Genomic DNA, 18150 nt, shown 5'->3' with positions numbered 1-18150 from the left:
TCCGTCACTGTGTGACACCGGGGTACGTTACCAGTGGGGACAGGTCTGTCACTGTGTGAAACCGGGGTACGGTACCGGCGTGGACGGGTCCATCACTGTGACACCGGGATACGGTACCGGTGGGGACGGGTCTGTCACTGTGACACCGGGGTACGGTACCAGTGGGGACAGGTCTGTCACTGTGTGACACCGGGGTACGGTACCGGTGGGGACAGGTCCGTCGCTGTGTGACACATGGGGTACGGTACCGGTGGGGACAGGTCTGTCACTGTGTGACACCGGGTACGGTACCGGTGGGGACGGGACTGTCACTGTGTGACACCGGGGTACGGTACCGTGGGGACAGGTCTGTCACTGTGTGACACTGGGGTACGGTACCGGTGGGGACGGGTCCGTCACTGTGTGACAACGGGGTACAGTACCGGCGGGGACTGGTCTGTCACTGTGTGACACCGGGGTACGGTACCGGTGGGGACGGGTCTGTCACTGTAACACCAGGGAACGGTACCGGTGGGGACAGGTCCGTCACTCTGTGACACCGGGGTACGGTACCGGTGGGGACAGGTCCGTCACTGTGTGACACCGGGGTACAGTACCGGTGTGGACGGGTCCGTCACTGTGTGATACCGGGTTATGGTACTGGTGGAGCCGGGTCCGTCACTCTGTGACACCGGGGTACGGTACCAGTGGGGACGGGTCCGTCACTGAGTGACACCGGAGTACGGTACCGGTGGGGACGGGTCCGTCACTCTGTGACACCGGGGTACGGTACCGCTGGGGACGGGTCCGTCACTCTGTGACACCGGGGTACGGTACCGCTGGGGACGGGTCCGTCGCTGTGTGACACATGGGGTACGGTACCAGTGGGGATGCGTCTGTCACTGTATAACACCAGGGTACAGTACCAGTGGGGACAGGTCCGTCACTGTGTGACACCGGGGTACGGTACCGGCGGGGACGGGTCCGTCACTGTTGTGACACCGGGGTACGGTACCGGTGGGGACGGGTCTGTCACTGTGTGACACTGGGGTACGGTACCGGCGGGGACGGGTCTGTCACTATGTGACACCGGGGTACGGTACCGGTGGGGTCGGGTCTGACACTGTGTGACACCCGGGGTACAATACCGGTGGGGACGGGTCTGTCACTGTGTGACAACGGGGTACAGTACCGGCGGGGACGGGTCCGTCACTGTGTGACAACGGGGGTACGGTACCGGCGGGGGACGGGTCGTCACTGTGTGACACCGGGGTACGGTACCGGCGGGGACGGGTCCGTCACTGTGACACCGGGGTACGGTACCAGTGGGGACGCGTCTGTCACTGTATAACACCAGGGTATGGTACCGGTGGGACGGGTCTGTCACTCTGTGACACCAGGGTACGGTACCAGCGGGGACGGGTCCGTCACTGTGACACCGGGGTACGGTACCGGTGGGGACAGGTCCGTCACTGTGTGACACCGGGGTACGGTACCGGTGGGGACGGGTCTGTCACTGTGACACCGGGGTACGGTACCGGTGGGGACGGGTCTGTCACTCTGTGACACCGGGGTACAGTACCGGTGGGGACAGGTCCATCGCTGTGTGACACATGGGGTACGGTACCAGTGGGGACGCGTCTGTCACTGTATAACACCAGGGTACGGTACCGGTGGGGACAGGTCCGTCACTCTGTGACACCGGGGTACGGTACCGGCGGGGACGGGTCCGTAACTGTGTGACACCGGGGTACGTTACCAGTGGGGACAGGTCTGTCACTGTGTGAAACCGGGGTACGGTACCGGCGTGGACGGGTCCATCACTGTGACACCGGGATACGGTACCGGTGGGGACGGGTCTGTCACTGTGACACCGGGGTACGGTACCAGTGGGGACAGGTCTGTCACTGTGTGACACCGGGGTACGGTACCGGTGGGGACAGGTCCGTCGTTGTGTGACACATGGGGTACGGTACCGGTGGGGACAGGTCTGTCACTGTGTGACACGGGTACGGTACCGGTGGGGACGGGACTGTCACTGTGTGACACCGGGGTACGGTACCGTGGGGACAGGTCTGTCACTGTGTGACACTGGGGTACGGTACCGGTGGGGACGGGTCCGTCACTGTGTGACAACGGGGTACAGTACCGGCGGGGACTGGTCTGTCACTGTGTGACACCGGGGTACGGTACCGGTGGGGACGGGTCTGTCACTGTAACACCAGGGAACGGTACCGGTGGGGACAGGTCCGTCACTCTGTGACACCGGGGTACGGTACCGGTGGGGACAGGTCCGTCACTGTGTGACACCGGGGTACAGTACCGGTGTGGACGGGTCCGTCACTGTGTGATACCGGGTTATGGTACTGGTGGAGCCGGGTCCGTCACTCTGTGACACCGGGGTACGGTACCAGTGGGGACGGGTCCGTCACTGAGTGACACCGGAGTACGGTACCGGTGGGGACGGGTCCGTCACTCTGTGACACCGGGGTACGGTACCGCTGGGGACGGGTCCGTCACTCTGTGACACCGGGGTACGGTACCGCTGGGGACGGGTCCGTCGCTGTGTGACACATGGGGTACGGTACCAGTGGGGATGCGTCTGTCACTGTATAACACCAGGGTACAGTACCAGTGGGGACAGGTCCGTCACTGTGTGACACCGGGGTACGGTACCGGCGGGGACGGGTCCGTCACTGTGTGACACCGGGGTACGGTACCGGTGGGGACGGGTCTGTCACTGTGTGACACTGGGGTACGGTACCGGCGGGGACGGGTCTGTCACTATGTGACACCGGGGTACGGTACCGGTGGGGTCGGGTCTGACACTGTGTGACACCGGGGTACAATACCGGTGGGGACGGGTCTGTCACTGTGTGACAACGGGGTACAGTACCGGCGGGGACGGGTCCGTCACTGTGTGACAACGGGGTACGGTACCGGCGGGGGACGGGTCGTCACTGTGTGACACCGGGGTACGGTACCGGCGGGGACGGGTCCGTCACTGTGACACCGGGGTACGGTACCAGTGGGGACGCGTCTGTCACTGTATAACACCAGGGTATGGTACCGGTGGGGACGGGTCTGTCACTCTGTGACACCAGGGTACGGTACCAGTGGGGACGGGTCCGTCACTGTGTGACACCGGGTTACGGTACTGGTGGGGACAGGTCCGTCACTGTGTGACACCGGGGTACGGTACCGGTGGGGACAGGTCCGTCACCGTGTGACACCATGGTACAATACCGGTGGGGACGGGTCCGTCACTGTGTGACAACGGGGTACAGTACCGGTAGGGACGGGTCCGTCACTGTGTGACAACGGGGTACAGTACCGGTGGGGACGGGTCCGTCACTGTGTGACAACGGGGTACAATACCGGTGGGGACGGGTCCGTCACTATGTGACAACGGGGTACAGTACCGGCGGGGACTGGTCTGTCACTGTGTGACACCGGGGTACGGTACCGGTGGGGACGGGTCTGTCACTGTAACACCAGGGAACGGTACCGGTGGGGACAGGTCCGTCACTCTGTGACACCGGGGTACGGTACCGGTGGGGACAGGTCCGTCACTGTGTGACACCGGGGTACAGTACCGGTGTGGACGGGTCCGTCACTGTGTGATACCGGGTTATGGTACTGGTGGAGCCGGGTCCGTCACTCTGTGACACCGGGGTACGGTACCAGTGGGGACGGGTCCGTCACTGAGTGACACCGGAGTACGGTACCGGTGGGGACGGGTCCGTCACTCTGTGACACCGGGGTACGGTACCGGTGGGGACAGGTCCGTCACTGTGTGACACCGGGGTACGGTACCGGTGTGGACGGGTCCTTCACTGTGTGATACCGGGTTATGGTACCGGTGGAGCCGGGTCCGTCACTCTGTGACACCGGGGTACGGTACCAGTGGGGACGGGTCCGTCACTGTGTGACACCGGGGTACGGTACCGGTGGGGACGGGTCTGTCACTGTGTGACACTGGGGTACGGTACCGGCGGGGACGGGTCTGTCACTATGTGACACCGGGGTACGGTACCGGTGGGGTCGGGTCTGACACTGTGTGACACCGGGGTACAATACCGGTGGGGACGGGTCCGTCACTGTGACACCGGGGTACGGTACCGGTGGGGACGGGTCTGTCACTGTGTAACACCGGGGTACGGTACCGATGGGGACGGGTCCGTCACTGTGACACCGTGGTACGATACCGGTGGGGATGGGTCTGTCACTGTGACACCGGGGTACGGTACCGGTGGGGATGGGTCTGTCACTGTGACACCGGGGTACAGTACCGGCAGGGATTGTCCGTCACTGTGACACCGGGGTACGGTACCGGTGGGGACGGGTCTGTCACTGTGTGACACTGGGGTACGGTACCGGTGGGGATGGGTCTGTCCCTGTGTGACAATGGGGTACGGTACCGGTGGGGACGGGTCTGTCACTGTGTGACACTGGGGTACGGTACCGGTGGGGATGGGTCTGTCCCTGTGTGACACCGGGGTACGGTACCGGTGGGGATGGATCTGTCCCTGTGTGACAATGGGGTACGGTACCGGTGGGGATGGGTCTGTCACTGTAACACCAGGGTACGGTGGGGATGGGTCCGTCACTGTGTGACACAGGGGTACAATACCGGTGGGGACGGGTCCGTCACTGTGTGACACAGGGGTACAATACCGGTGGGGACGGGTCCGTCACTGTGTGACACCGGGGTACAGGACCGGCGGGGACGGGTCCGTCACTGTGTGACACCGGGGTACGGTACCGGCGGGGACGGGTCGTCACTGTGTGACACCGGGGTACGGTACCGGCGGGGACAGGTCCGTCACGGTGTGACACCGGGGTACAGTACCGGCGGGGACTGGTCTGTCACTGTGTGACACCGGGGTACGGTACCGGTGGGGACGGGTCTGTCACTGTAACACCAGGGAACGGTACCGGTGGGGACAGGTCCGTCACTCTGTGACACCGGGGTACGGTACCGGTGGGGACAGGTCCGTCACTGTGTGACACCGGGGTACAGTACCGGTGTGGACGGGTCCGTCACTGTGTGATACCGGGTTATGGTACTGGTGGAGCCGGGTCCGTCACTCTGTGACACCGGGGTACGGTACCAGTGGGGACGGGTCCGTCACTGAGTGACACCGGAGTACGGTACCGGTGGGGACGGGTCCGTCACTCTGTGACACCGGGGTACGGTACCGGTGGGGACAGGTCCGTCACTGTGTGACACCGGGGTACAGTACCGGTGTGGACGGGTCCTTCACTGTGTGATACCGGGTTATGGTACTGGTGGAGCCGGGTCCGTCACTCTGTGACACCGGGGTACGGTACCAGTGGGGACGGGTCCGTCACTGTGTGACACCGGGGTACGGTACCGGTGGGGACGGGTCTGTCACTGTGTGACACTGGGGTACGGTACCGGCGGGGACGGGTCTGTCACTATGTGACACCGGGGTACGGTACCGGTGGGGTCGGGTCTGACACTGTGTGACACCGGGGTACAATACCGGTGGGGACGGGTCCGTCACTGTGTGACACCGGGGTACAGGACCGGTGGGGACGGGTCTGTCACTGTGTGACACTGGGGTACGGTACCGGCGGGGACGGGTCTGTCACTGTGTGACACCGGGGTACGGTACCGGCGGGGACGGGTCTGTCACTGTGACACCGGGGTACGGTACCGGTGGGGACGGGTCTGTCACTGTGTAACACCGGGGTACGGTACCGATGGGGACGGGTCCGTCACTGTGACACCGTGGTACGATACCGGTGGGGATGGGTCTGTCACTGTGACACCGGGGTACGGTACCGGTGGGGATGGGTCTGTCACTGTGACACCGGGGTACAGTACCGGCAGGGATTGTCCGTCACTGTGACACCGGGGTACGGTACCGGTGGGGACGGGTCTGTCACTGTGTGACACTGGGGTACGGTACCGGTGGGGATGGGTCTGTCCCTGTGTGACAATGGGGTACGGTACCGGTGGGGACGGGTCTGTCACTGTGTGACACTGGGGTACGGTACCGGTGGGGATGGGTCTGTCCCTGTGTGACACCGGGGTACGGTACCGATGGGGACGGGTCCGTCACTGTGACAACGTGGTACGATACCGGTGGGGATGGGTCTGTCACTGTGACACCGGGGTACGGTACCGGTGGGGATGGGTCTGTCACTGTGACACCGGGGTACAGTACCGGCAGGGATTGTCCGTCACTGTGACACCGGGGTACGGTACCGGTGGGGACGGGTCTGTCACTGTGTGACACTGGGGTACGGTACCGGTGGGGATGGGTCTGTCCCTGTGTGACAATGGGGTACGGTACCGGTGGGGACGGGTCTGTCACTGTGTGACACTGGGGTACGGTACCGGTGGGGATGGGTCTGTCCCTGTGTGACACCGGGGTACGGTACCGGTGGGGATGGATCTGTCCCTGTGTGACAATGGGGTACGGTACCGGTGGGGATGGGTCTGTCACTGTAACACCAGGGTACGGTGGGGATGGGTCCGTCACTGTGTGACACAGGGGTACAATACCGGTGGGGACGGGTCCGTCACTGTGTGACACAGGGGTACAATACCGGTGGGGACGGGTCCGTCACTGTGTGACACCGGGGTACAGGACCGGCGGGGACGGGTCCGTCACTGTGTGACACCGGGGTACGGTACCGGCGGGGACGGGTCGTCACTGTGTGACACCGGGGTACGGTACCGGCGGGGACAGGTCCGTCACGGTGTGACACCGGGGTACGGTACCGGTGGGGACGGGTCTGTCACTGTGTGACACCGGGGTACGGTACCGGTGGGGTCGGGTCTGACACTGTGTGACACCGGGGTACGGTACCGGTGGGGTCGGGTCTGTCACTGTGTGACACCGGGGTACGGTACCGGCGGGGATTGACCGTCACTGTGACACCGGGGTACGGTACCGGCGAGGACGGGTCCGTCACTCTATGACACCGGGGTACGGTACCGTCACTCTATGACACCGGGGTACAGTACCTGCGGGGACGGGTCCGTCACTCTGTGACACCGGGGTACGGTACCGGCGGGGACAGGTCCGTCACTCTATGACACCGGGGTACGGTACCTGCGGGGACGGGTCCGTCACTGTGTGACACCGGGGTACGGTACCGGTGGGGACGGGTCTGTCACTGTGTGACACTGGGGTACGGTACCGGCGGGGACGGGTCTGTCACTATGTGACACCGGGGTACGGTACCGGTGGGGTCGGGTCTGACACTGTGTGACACCGGGGTACAATACCGGTGGGGACGGGTCCGTCACTGTGTGACACCGGGGTACAGGACCGGTGGGGACGGGTCTGTCACTGTGTGACACTGGGGTACGGTACCGGCGGGGACGGGTCTGTCACTGTGTGACACCGGGGTACGGTACCGGCGGGGACGGGTCTGTCACTGTGTGACACCGGGGTACGGTACCGGCGGGGACGGGTCTGTCACTGTGTGACACCGGGGTACGGTACCGGTGGGGACGGGTCTGTCACTGTGACACCGGGGTACGGTACCGGTGGGGACGGGTCTGTCACTGTGTAACACCGGGGTACGGTACCGATGGGGACGGGTCCGTCACTGTGACACCGTGGTACGATACCGGTGGGGATGGGTCTGTCACTGTGACACCGGGGTACGGTACCGGTGGGGATGGGTCTGTCACTGTGACACCGGGGTACAGTACCGGCAGGGATTGTCCGTCACTGTGACACCGGGGTACGGTACCGGTGGGGACGGGTCTGTCACTGTGTGACACTGGGGTACGGTACCGGTGGGGATGGGTCTGTCCCTGTGTGACAATGGGGTACGGTACCGGTGGGGACGGGTCTGTCACTGTGTGACACTGGGGTACGGTACCGGTGGGGATGGGTCTGTCCCTGTGTGACACCGGGGTACGGTACCGGTGGGGATGGATCTGTCCCTGTGTGACAATGGGGTACGGTACCGGTGGGGATGGGTCTGTCACTGTAACACCAGGGTACGGTGGGGATGGGTCCGTCACTGTGTGACACAGGGGTACAATACCGGTGGGGACGGGTCCGTCACTGTGTGACACAGGGGTACAATACCGGTGGGGACGGGTCCGTCACTGTGTGACACCGGGGTACAGGACCGGCGGGGACGGGTCCGTCACTGTGTGACACCGGGGTACGGTACCGGCGGGGACGGGTCGTCACTGTGTGACACCGGAGTACGGTACCGGCGGGGACAGGTCCGTCACGGTGTGACACCGGGGTACGGTACCGGTGGGGACGGGTCTGTCACTGTGTGACACCGGGGTACGGTACCGGTGGGGTCGGGTCTGACACTGTGTGACACCGGGGTACGGTACCGGTGGGGTCGGGTCTGTCACTGTGTGACACCGGGGTACGGTACCGGCGGGGATTGACCGTCACTGTGACACCGGGGTACGGTACCGGCGAGGACGGGTCCGTCACTCTATGACACCGGGGTACGGTACCGTCACTCTATGACACCGGGGTACAGTACCTGCGGGGACGGGTCCGTCACTCTGTGACACCGGGGTACGGTACCGGCGGGGACAGGTCCGTCACTCTATGACACCGGGGTACGGTACCTGCGGGGACGGGTCCGTCACTCTGTGACAACGGGGTACGGTACCGGTGGGGACGGGTCTGTCACTGTAACACCAGAGTACGGTGGGGACGGGTCCGTCACTGTGTGACACAGGGGTACAATACCGGTGGGGACGGGTCCGTCACTGTGTGACACCGGGGTACAGGACCGGCGGGGACGGGTCCGTCACTGTGTGACACCGGGGTGCGGTACCGGCGGGGACAGGTCCGTCACGGTGTGACACCGGGGTACGGTACCGGTGGGGACAGGTCCGTCACTGTGTGACACCGGGGTACAATACCGGTGGGGACGGGTCCGTCACTGTGTGACAACGGGGTACGGTACCGGTGGGGACGGGTCTGTCACTGTAACACCAGGGTACGGTGGGGATGGGTCCGTCACTGTGTGACACAGGGGTACAATACCGGTGGGGACGGGTCCGTCACTGTGTGACACAGGGGTACAATACCGGTGGGGACGGGTCTGTCACTGTGTGACACTGGGGTACGGTACCGGTGGGGATGGGTCTGTCCCTGTGTGACAATGGGGTACGGTACCGGTGGGGACGGGTCTGTCACTGTGTGACACTGGGGTACGGTACCGGTGGGGATGGGTCTGTCCCTGTGTGACACCGGGGTACGGTACCGGTGGGGATGGATCTGTCCCTGTGTGACAATGGGGTACTGTACCGGTGGGGACGGGTCTGTCACTGTAACACCAGGGTACGGTGGGGATGGGTCCGTCACTGTGTGACACAGGGGTACAATACCGGTGGGGACGGGTCCGTCACTGTGTGACACAGGGGTACAGGACCGGCGGGGACGGGTCCGTCACTGTGTGACACCGGGGTACGGTACCGGCGGGGACGGGTCGTCACTGTGTGACACCGGGGTACGGTACCGGCGGGGACAGGTCCGTCACTGTGTGACACCGGGGTACGGTACCGGTGGGGTCGGGTCTGACACTGTGTGACACCGGGGTACGGTACCGGTGGGGTCGGGTCTGTCACTGTGTGACACCGGGGTACGGTACCGGCGGGGATTGACCGTCACTGTGACACCGGGGTACGGTACCGGCGAGGACGGGTCCGTCACTCTATGACACCGGGGTACGGTACCGTCACTCTATGACACCGGGGTACGGTACCGTCACTCTATGACACCGGGGTACGGTACCGTCACTCTATGACACCGGGGTACGGTACCAGTGGGGACGCGTCTGTCACTGTATAACACCAGGGTATGGTACCGGTGGGTACGGGTCCGTCACTGTGTGACACCGGGGTACGGTACCGGTGGGTACGGGTCTGTCACTGTGTGACACCGGGGTACAATACCGGTGGGGACGGGTCCGTCACTGTGTGACAACGGGGTACAGTACCGGTGGGGACGGGTCTGTCACTGTGTGACAACGGGGAACAGTACCGGCGGGGACGGGTCTGTCACTCTATGACACATGGGGTACGGTACCTGCGGGGACGGGTCCGTCACTCTGTGACAACGGGGTACGGTACCGGTGGGGACGGGTCTGTCACTGTAACACCAGGGTACGGTGGGGACGGGTCCGTCACTGTGTGACACAGGGGTACAATACCGGTGGGGACGGGTCCGTCACTGTGTGACACCGGGGTACAGGACCGGCGGGGACGGGTCCGTCACTGTGTGACACCGGGGTGCGGTACCGGCGGGGACAGGTCCGTCACGGTGTGACACCGGGGTACGGTACCGGTGGGGACAGGTCCGTCACTGTGTGACACCGGGGTACAATACCGGTGGGGACGGGTCCGTCACTGTGTGACACCGGGGTACAGTACCGGTGGGGACAGGTCCGTCACTGTGTGACACCGGGGTACGGTACCTGTGGGGACGGGTCCGTCACTGTGTGACACCGGGGTACGGTACTGGTGGGGACGGGTCTGTCATTGTGTAACACCGGGGTACGGTACCGGTGGGGACGGGTCTGTCACTGTGTGACACCGGGGTACGGTACCGGTGGGGTCGGGTCTGACATTGTGTAACACCGGGGTACGGTACCGGTGGGGTCGGGTCTGTCACTGTGTGACACCGGGGTACGGTACCGGCGGGGATTGACCGTCACTGTGACACCGGGGTACGGTACCGGCGAGGACGGGTCCGTCACTCTATGACACCGGGGTACGGTACCGTCACTCTATGACACCGGGGTACGGTACCGTCACTCTATGACACCGGGGTACGGTACCTGCGGGGACGGGTCCGTCACTCTGTGACACCGGGGTACGGTACCGGCGGGGACGGGTCGTCACTGTGTGACACCGGGGTACGGTACCGGCGGGGACAGGTCCGTCACGGTGTGACACCGGGGTACGGTACCGGTGGGGACAGGTCCGTCACTGTGTGACACCGGGGTACGGTACCGGTGTGGACGGGTCCGTCACTGTGTGACACCGGGGTAGAATACCGGTGGGGACGGGTCCGTCACTGTGTGACAACGGGGTACGGTAACGGTGGGGACGGGTCTGTCACTGTAACACCAGGGTACGGTGGGGATGGGTCCATCACTGTGTGACACAGGGGTACAATACCGGTGGGGACGGGTCCGTCACTGTGTGACACAGGGGTACAATACCGGTGGGGACGGGTCCATCACTGTGTGACACCGGGGTACAGGACCGGCGGGGACGGGTCCGTCACGGTGTGACACCGGGGTACGGTACCGGTGGGGACAGGTCCGTCACTGTGTGACACCGGGGTACGGTACCGGTGTGGACGGGTCCGTCACTGTGTGCCACCGGGGTACAATACCGGTGGGGACGGGTCCGTCACTGTGTGACAACGGGGTACAGTACCGGCGGGGACGGGACCGTCACTCTATGACACCGGGGTACGGTACCTGCGGGGACGGGTCCGTCACTCTGTGACAACGGGGTACGGTACCGGTGGGGACGGGTCTGTCACTGTAACACCAGGGTACGTTGGGGATGGGTCCGTCACTGTGTGACACAGGGGTACAATACCGGTGGGGACGGGTCCGTCACTGTGTGACACCGGGGTACGGGACCGGTGGAGACGGGTCCGTCGCTGTGTGACACCGGGATACGGTACCGGTGGAGACGGGTCCGTCACTGTGTGACACCGGGGTACGGTACCGGCGGGGAGGGGTCCGTCACTGTGTGACACCGGGGTACGGTACCGGCGGGGACGGGTCGTCACTGTGTGACATCGGGGTACGGTACCGGCGGGGACGGGTCCGTCACTGTGACACCGGGGTACGGTACCGGTGGGGACGGGTCTGTCACTGTGACACCGGGGTACGGGTCCGTCACTGTGTGACACCGGGGATACGGTACCAGTGGGGACAGGTCTGTCACTGTGTGACACCGGGGTACGGTACCGGTGGGGACGGGTCTGTCACTGTGACACCGGGGTACGGTACCGGTGGGGACGGGTCTGTCACTGTGACACCGGGGTACGGTACCGATGGGGACGGGTCCGTCACTGTGACACCGGGGTCAAGTACCAGTGGGAACTGGTCTGTCACTGTGTGACACCGGGGTACGGTACTGGTGGGGACGGGTCTGTCATTGTGTAACACCGGGGTACGGTACCGGTGGGGACGGGTCTGTCATTGTGTAACACCGGGGTACGGTACTGGTGGGGACGGGTCCGTCACTCTGTGACACTGGGGTACGGTACCGGTGGGGATGGGTCTGTCACTGTGTGACACCGGGGTACGGTACCGGTGGGGACGGGTCCGTCACTCTGTGACACTGGGGTACGGTACCGGTGGGGATGGGTCTGTCACTGTGTGACACCGGGGTACGGTACCGGTGGGGACGGGTCTGTCACTCTGTGACACCGGGGTACAATACCGGTGGGGACGGGTCTGTCACTGTGTGACACCGGGGTACGGTACCGGTGGGGACGGGTCTGTCACTGTGTGACACCGGGGTACAATACCGGTGGGGACGGGTCTGTCACTGTGTGACACCGGGGTACAATACCGTTGGGGACGGGTCTGTCACTGTGTGACACCGGGGTACGGTACCGGTGGGGACGGGTCCGTCACTGTGTGACACCGGGGTACGGTACCGGTGGGGACGGGTCCGTCACTGTGTGACACCGGGGTACGGTACCGGTGGGGACGGGTCTGTCACTGTATAAACCTGGATACAGTACCGGAAGGGTAATGTCAATGATCCACGCCCTTCCCTCATGATGTTTACATGCCCACCCCTCCGCCACTCCACTCAGGAGGCTCGAAGTTCGCCAGTAACCTGGTATTTCTTCCCCTGCACCCCCGTCAGCCCCGGTCTGCCTGCCCAGGCTTGTGGCCTAGACCAATTAAAGACCCGAACCATCCTGCCTGAGTGCTCCACCGTTTATTTAACTTGCATAATAGTTTCGTTCCCATTTCCTCTCATTCGCTCCATCCTTGTTCTCTGCCCCGAATTGTTTTGCAAAGGGAGGTGAGGTTAACATGCAGCCACATCTTACCTTCAAATGGCTGCTGCCACCATCGCTCCGCAAACCAAACTGAAAACAACCCAACAGAAAGGCGAGCGGAACAAAACAAAGCCGCGGCTGCCAATGGGGCGATGTTGAGGCGGCCTGCACCGGGGCAGGGCTGATTTACCCCCTCGCCGCCGGGGTTTATTTCAGCCCTTCACCTTCGCCTCACACGCACGCATAAAATGGCGGCGCCGTTCTTCCAGACCCGCTCACCCTTAACACGGTCCCGCCCTCCCCTCCGCGGTTCTCCATTGGCTGCTTGTCAGGGCCGCCGGCCAAATAATTGGCTTACCTTCGCTGTCCCTCCAGCCGTTGCTATGGATCTCCCTCTGTTATTGGTGGAAAAGCGCGGCCTTATTTAAATTGACACCGCCCCTCGCGACCCCTCCTTCCTCGCCTAATTTTCATATGCACCGCCCCCTCTGGCAATGACGAGGCCCCTTATTTGCGTATTCCCCGCCTACCAGGCGTCTCGGGCAATGGCTTATTTAAGATGGTACCGCCCCCTTCTAAATGCTCCGTTACAATTGGCTCTTCCACCACCAGCGCCGGACCACTCTTCATTTCAATTGGTCCGTTCCCCGCCGCACTCTTAACCAATGGACGTCGCTGTTCTTTACCGCAGAATTTATGAATGAAATCAACTTTTTTTTCGGGAAGATAGTAACAGCGATGTTTTGGAAAGCTGCGTCGTCAAATTTGCATTGTATCTTTCAGAACATTTCTTTCCAACGAACTATGGTTTGACCACACTTGGGGTATTGTATCGAGTCTGGGCGCGTCATTGTAGGAAGGAGGTGGAGAGGAGAGGGTACCAGGACCCTACCTGGATTGGAGAGCACGTTGAGCGAGCTTGGGGCGAAGGACAATGAGAGGACATTTGATGTTAAAGCATTCGGCCAGAGACCTTTTCCTCAAAGCAGAAATGTCTAATCGGGGAGGGGGGCGGTACACGATTTTCAGGTAACTGTAGGAAAGGTAAGATGAAGGGGATATCAGAGGCAGTTTTTTTTACACAGAGAACGGAGAGTGCGTGGAATTCGCTGCCTGATGCGTTAGGGGCATTTAACAAACTCTGCGATGGGCACATTGATTGGTGATGTGTTAGAAGGACGGCACAACGTCGCAGACCGAAGGCCTGTACTTCTCTATGATCTACAAAGGTAAATCAAATGTTGATCATTAATCTAGAGGGAATGAATGTGAAAGCAGAGAGCTCCTACTGCAGTCAGTGCAGAACCAGGAGGTGAGGGGACTTCTTAGATCGGGACGGCTTGGTGCAAATCTGTACCATACCAGTGACTCCAATTCAATTCCCCCCCCCCCATTGTCCGTAGAGAGTTTGTACATTTCCCCATGACCATGAAGACAACGTGAGAAAAATAAAGCCAATCTCTCTACCCTCAGGAGAGCTACCTCAACATCGGCATCTTCAGCAAAGAGTGACCCCGCCCCCCCCCCCCATCGACATCATTGGGATTGCTAAAAGATCTAGGATCAGAATTAGGCCATTCAGCCCATCAGGTCTGCTCCACCATCTATCATTCCTCTCAACCCCATTCTCCTGCTTTCCCTCCGTAACCTTTAACACCCTGATTAACACGCTATCAAACCTCCACATTAAATAGATAAGACCACAAGATCTAGGAGCAGAAGTATATATTTGGCCCATCGAGTCTGCTCTGCTATTCAATCATGGGCTGATCCAATTCTTCCGGTCATCCCCACTCCTCTGCCTTCTCACCATACCCTGGCTAATCAAGAACCTATCTATTCTCTGCCTTGAATACACCAAATAATTTGGCCTCCACAGCCACTCGTAGCAACAAATTCCACAGATTTACCGCCCGCTGACTGAAAATCCCCACCAACGTTGCCCTTCTGACACACCTTTTCTATCTTCTGCCGGAATTTGTGATCCACATCCCAGCTGCCTTTTAGAGGCCTGTACACAACTGCCATTAGCGTCCATTTACCCTTGCCATTTCTTAATTCAACCCAAAGAGACTCTGCACCTTCCAATCCTGTGTTACCCCTTTCTAATGATTTAATATTATTTCTTATACACAGGGCCACACCACCCCCCATCCCCGCCTACTAACCTATCTTTCCGATGCACCTTGGACGTTCAGCTCCCAATGGCAGCCATCCTTTAGCCAAGTTTCAGAGATGGCCACAACGTCATACCTGCCAATCTGTAGCTGAATTTCAAGATAATCCATTTTATTTCTTATGCTGCGTGCATTCAAATACAACACTTTCAGTCCAGTGACTTGGCCCCCACAGCTGTCTGTGGCAAAGAATCCCACAGATTCACTTGCCTCTACCTAAAGGATTTCTTCCTAATCTCTGTTCTAAATGGATGTCCTTGTATTCTGAGGCTAAGCTCTCTGGTCTGATACCACCCCATTATTGGAAACATAATCTCCACGTCCTCTCTATCCACGCTTTTCAACATTCAATAGATTTCAATGAGATCCTGCGCCCCTCCCCCCATTCTTCTCAACTCCAGCAAGTTCAGGCCCAGAGTCAGCAAACATTCCTCATATATTTATCGTTTCGTTTCTGATCATCATTGAGCAGGAACTCACAAGAGCAGCACTTCAGATGCCATGGCTACAGCTGAGAGATTGGGTGTTTTGTGTTGACTGACTCTACTCCCAATACCTCAGAGCCAATCAACCATCTACAAGTACAAGTCAGGTGTGTGATGGGACACTCCCCACTTGCCCGTGTAGAGTTAGTCCATACACTCCACATCCGCCACATTACCTTCCCCCTGTCTACGTCAAGAGAGAGACAGGAAACTCTCCACTTATCCAGGTGTAGTTAGTCCATACACTCCACATCCGCCACATTACCCTCCCCCTGTCTACATCAAGAGAGTGACAGGAAACTCCCCACTTATCCAGGTGGACATAGTCCATACACTCCACATCCGCCACATTACCCTCCCCTGTCTACGTCAGGAGAGTGACAGGAAACTCCCCACTTATCCGGGTGGAGTTAGTCCATACACTCCACATCCGCCACATTACCTTCCCCCTGTCTATGTCAAGAGAGTGACAGGAAACTCCCCACATATCCGGGTGGAGTTAGTCCACACACTCCACATCCACCACATTACCTCTCCCCATTCTACGAGTTAGGTGTGTGGTGGGACACTCCCCATTTGTCCGGGCAGAGATAGTCCAGGCACTCCATGTCCACCATCTATAAATGAGGAGAGTGATGGGACACTCCCCACTTGTCTGGATGAATGCAGCTCCCAAGAATGCCCGAGGCACTCAACAGCATCCTGGACAAAGCAGACCGTCATATCGCCACCCCTTGTTCAAACCACCAGTAGCCTGGCAGGTCAGATACAGCATGGTGTCAGGTCTTTCTGGCCCAATTACGCCCCTGACTCATTAACCTAATAACCCGTACGTCTTTGTAATGTGGCCACATGGAGAGTGTGCAAACTCCGTACAGACAGCACTGGCACTGAAACCGAATTACTTGTGCTGTAATGCTACATGGCACCCTATGTACCAGTGTCTCTGCTTAGAAGCTTAAAGAGATTTGGTAGGTCGTCAAAGACTCTGACAACCTTCTGCAGATTGTACAGTGGAAAGTACTTTACTGGTGAATCACAGTCTGGTGCGGAAACTCCAACACAAGAGACCACAGAAAGTTGCAGACTCAGAACGAGGCGAGTCAGAAGGCAATGTCCAGCATCAGGGACTCCAACTTCTGTGGAGCGAGGAGACAGGACAACGTCCTAATCAATTTGCCTGGAGACAGGCAGCGGAATATTCCACCCGGGCTGACGTTCCAGGGCCCGGGTAACTGAGGAGAAGGAACTACGCATACCAGGATCGTTGGGCTCCGCAGGAATTCCCAGAGAGGAACGGGAAAGTATTAATCACTGTTATTGCCTTTGGGAGCCTGTTGTTGTATTATAGAATTATAATTTACAATAAATGTGTCTTGTAATTTCAAAAACAATCTGGCCGTGCTCTCTTGCTGTTGCCGTCAGGGAGGAGGCACAGACCCCTGTTAAGTCCCACACCACCAAGTTCAGGAGTAGTTCCTCAACCCTCAGGCTCCTGAACCAGTGTGCAAAACTTCATGCAGCTCAACACTGAGCTCGTTCCACAACCTACGGACTCACTTTCAACAGCTCAAAGTCTCAATATTAGTTACCATTTATTTATTATTTTCATCTGTTTTTTTATGTATTTGCAGTTTGTCATATGCACATCGGCTGTTTGTGTGTTGTTTTTCATTGATTCTATATCTTTTCCTGCTGTGAATGTCTGCAAGAAAATTAATCTCAGGGTGAATCATATGGTGACCTACTCATACTTTGATGATATATTTACTTTGGAGTACTTTGAACTTTGAAACGTCGTACAGTGAAATGCGTAGTTTGCATTAATGGCCAACACCGTTGAGCTGGGAGGCAACCGGCAACTGATACCATGGACTTCCGACTCACCTTCAAGGACTCCTTACAACTCACATTCTCAGCATTATGTTTTATTTGCAGTTTGCCCTCTTTTTCACATTGGTTGTCTGCCAGTCCTTGTCTTTTTATCTATTCCAATATCGTCACGGCAGTGAGCAAGAGGCAGGTAATTAGTGGCAAACACTCAGTGTCCTCCGCATTCGCCTCGTTGTTTCGGCCTTCCTCAGCAAGAAATGGAGTCGATCGTGGCCCTGTGCCCCTTCTCTGAGCTCCTTTGCCTTGAAGCACTTCATGCTCGCCCTCCTGGAGCCTTCTCGGAGACAGCAAAGTGCCAGATCACTCAATTGATCTCCAAACTGTAATTCGCAGGTTCCAACAGTTCCAGAAACACGGTAAAGAGAAGAAGATGTAGAAAGAGTGAAATAAAGTTTCGAGGACTATCTGGAAATCGTCGCCTGAGGAATCACGGATCACTTGCGCCATCTTGCCCAGAGTCTCCCCAACTTGTTGAGTACTGACAGGCTAACATGGCAGTCAGTGTAACGCTGTTACAGCGACTGTACCCGGGATTCCATTCCTGTCGCTGTCTGTGAGGAGCTTGTGGGTTCCCTCCAGGTACTCCAGCTTCCCCCCCCC

At 59.6% G+C, this 18150-nt stretch overlaps 1 protein-coding gene across 3 annotated transcripts in view; it reads right to left on the bottom strand.

Annotated features, from left to right (window-relative positions):
* The window catches only part of LOC132380577 (RNA-binding protein 10-like), a 93275-nt gene extending 80011 nt beyond the window's left edge, over positions 1 to 13264 (bottom strand). For all 3 annotated transcript variants that reach the window (XM_059949488.1, XM_059949490.1, XM_059949489.1), the window contains exon 1: positions 13047 to 13264. The gene's annotated coding sequence lies outside the window, so the exon portion shown is untranslated. The remainder of the gene's footprint in view (positions 1 to 13046) is intronic.
* Between the last annotated feature and the right edge of the window lie 4886 nt (positions 13265 to 18150).

This window comes from Hypanus sabinus, chromosome 24 (assembly GCF_030144855.1).
Source record: "Hypanus sabinus isolate sHypSab1 chromosome 24, sHypSab1.hap1, whole genome shotgun sequence".
NCBI classification, from domain to species: domain Eukaryota; kingdom Metazoa; phylum Chordata; class Chondrichthyes; order Myliobatiformes; family Dasyatidae; genus Hypanus; species Hypanus sabinus.
This window is presented reverse-complemented; position numbering and strand designations above follow the sequence as displayed.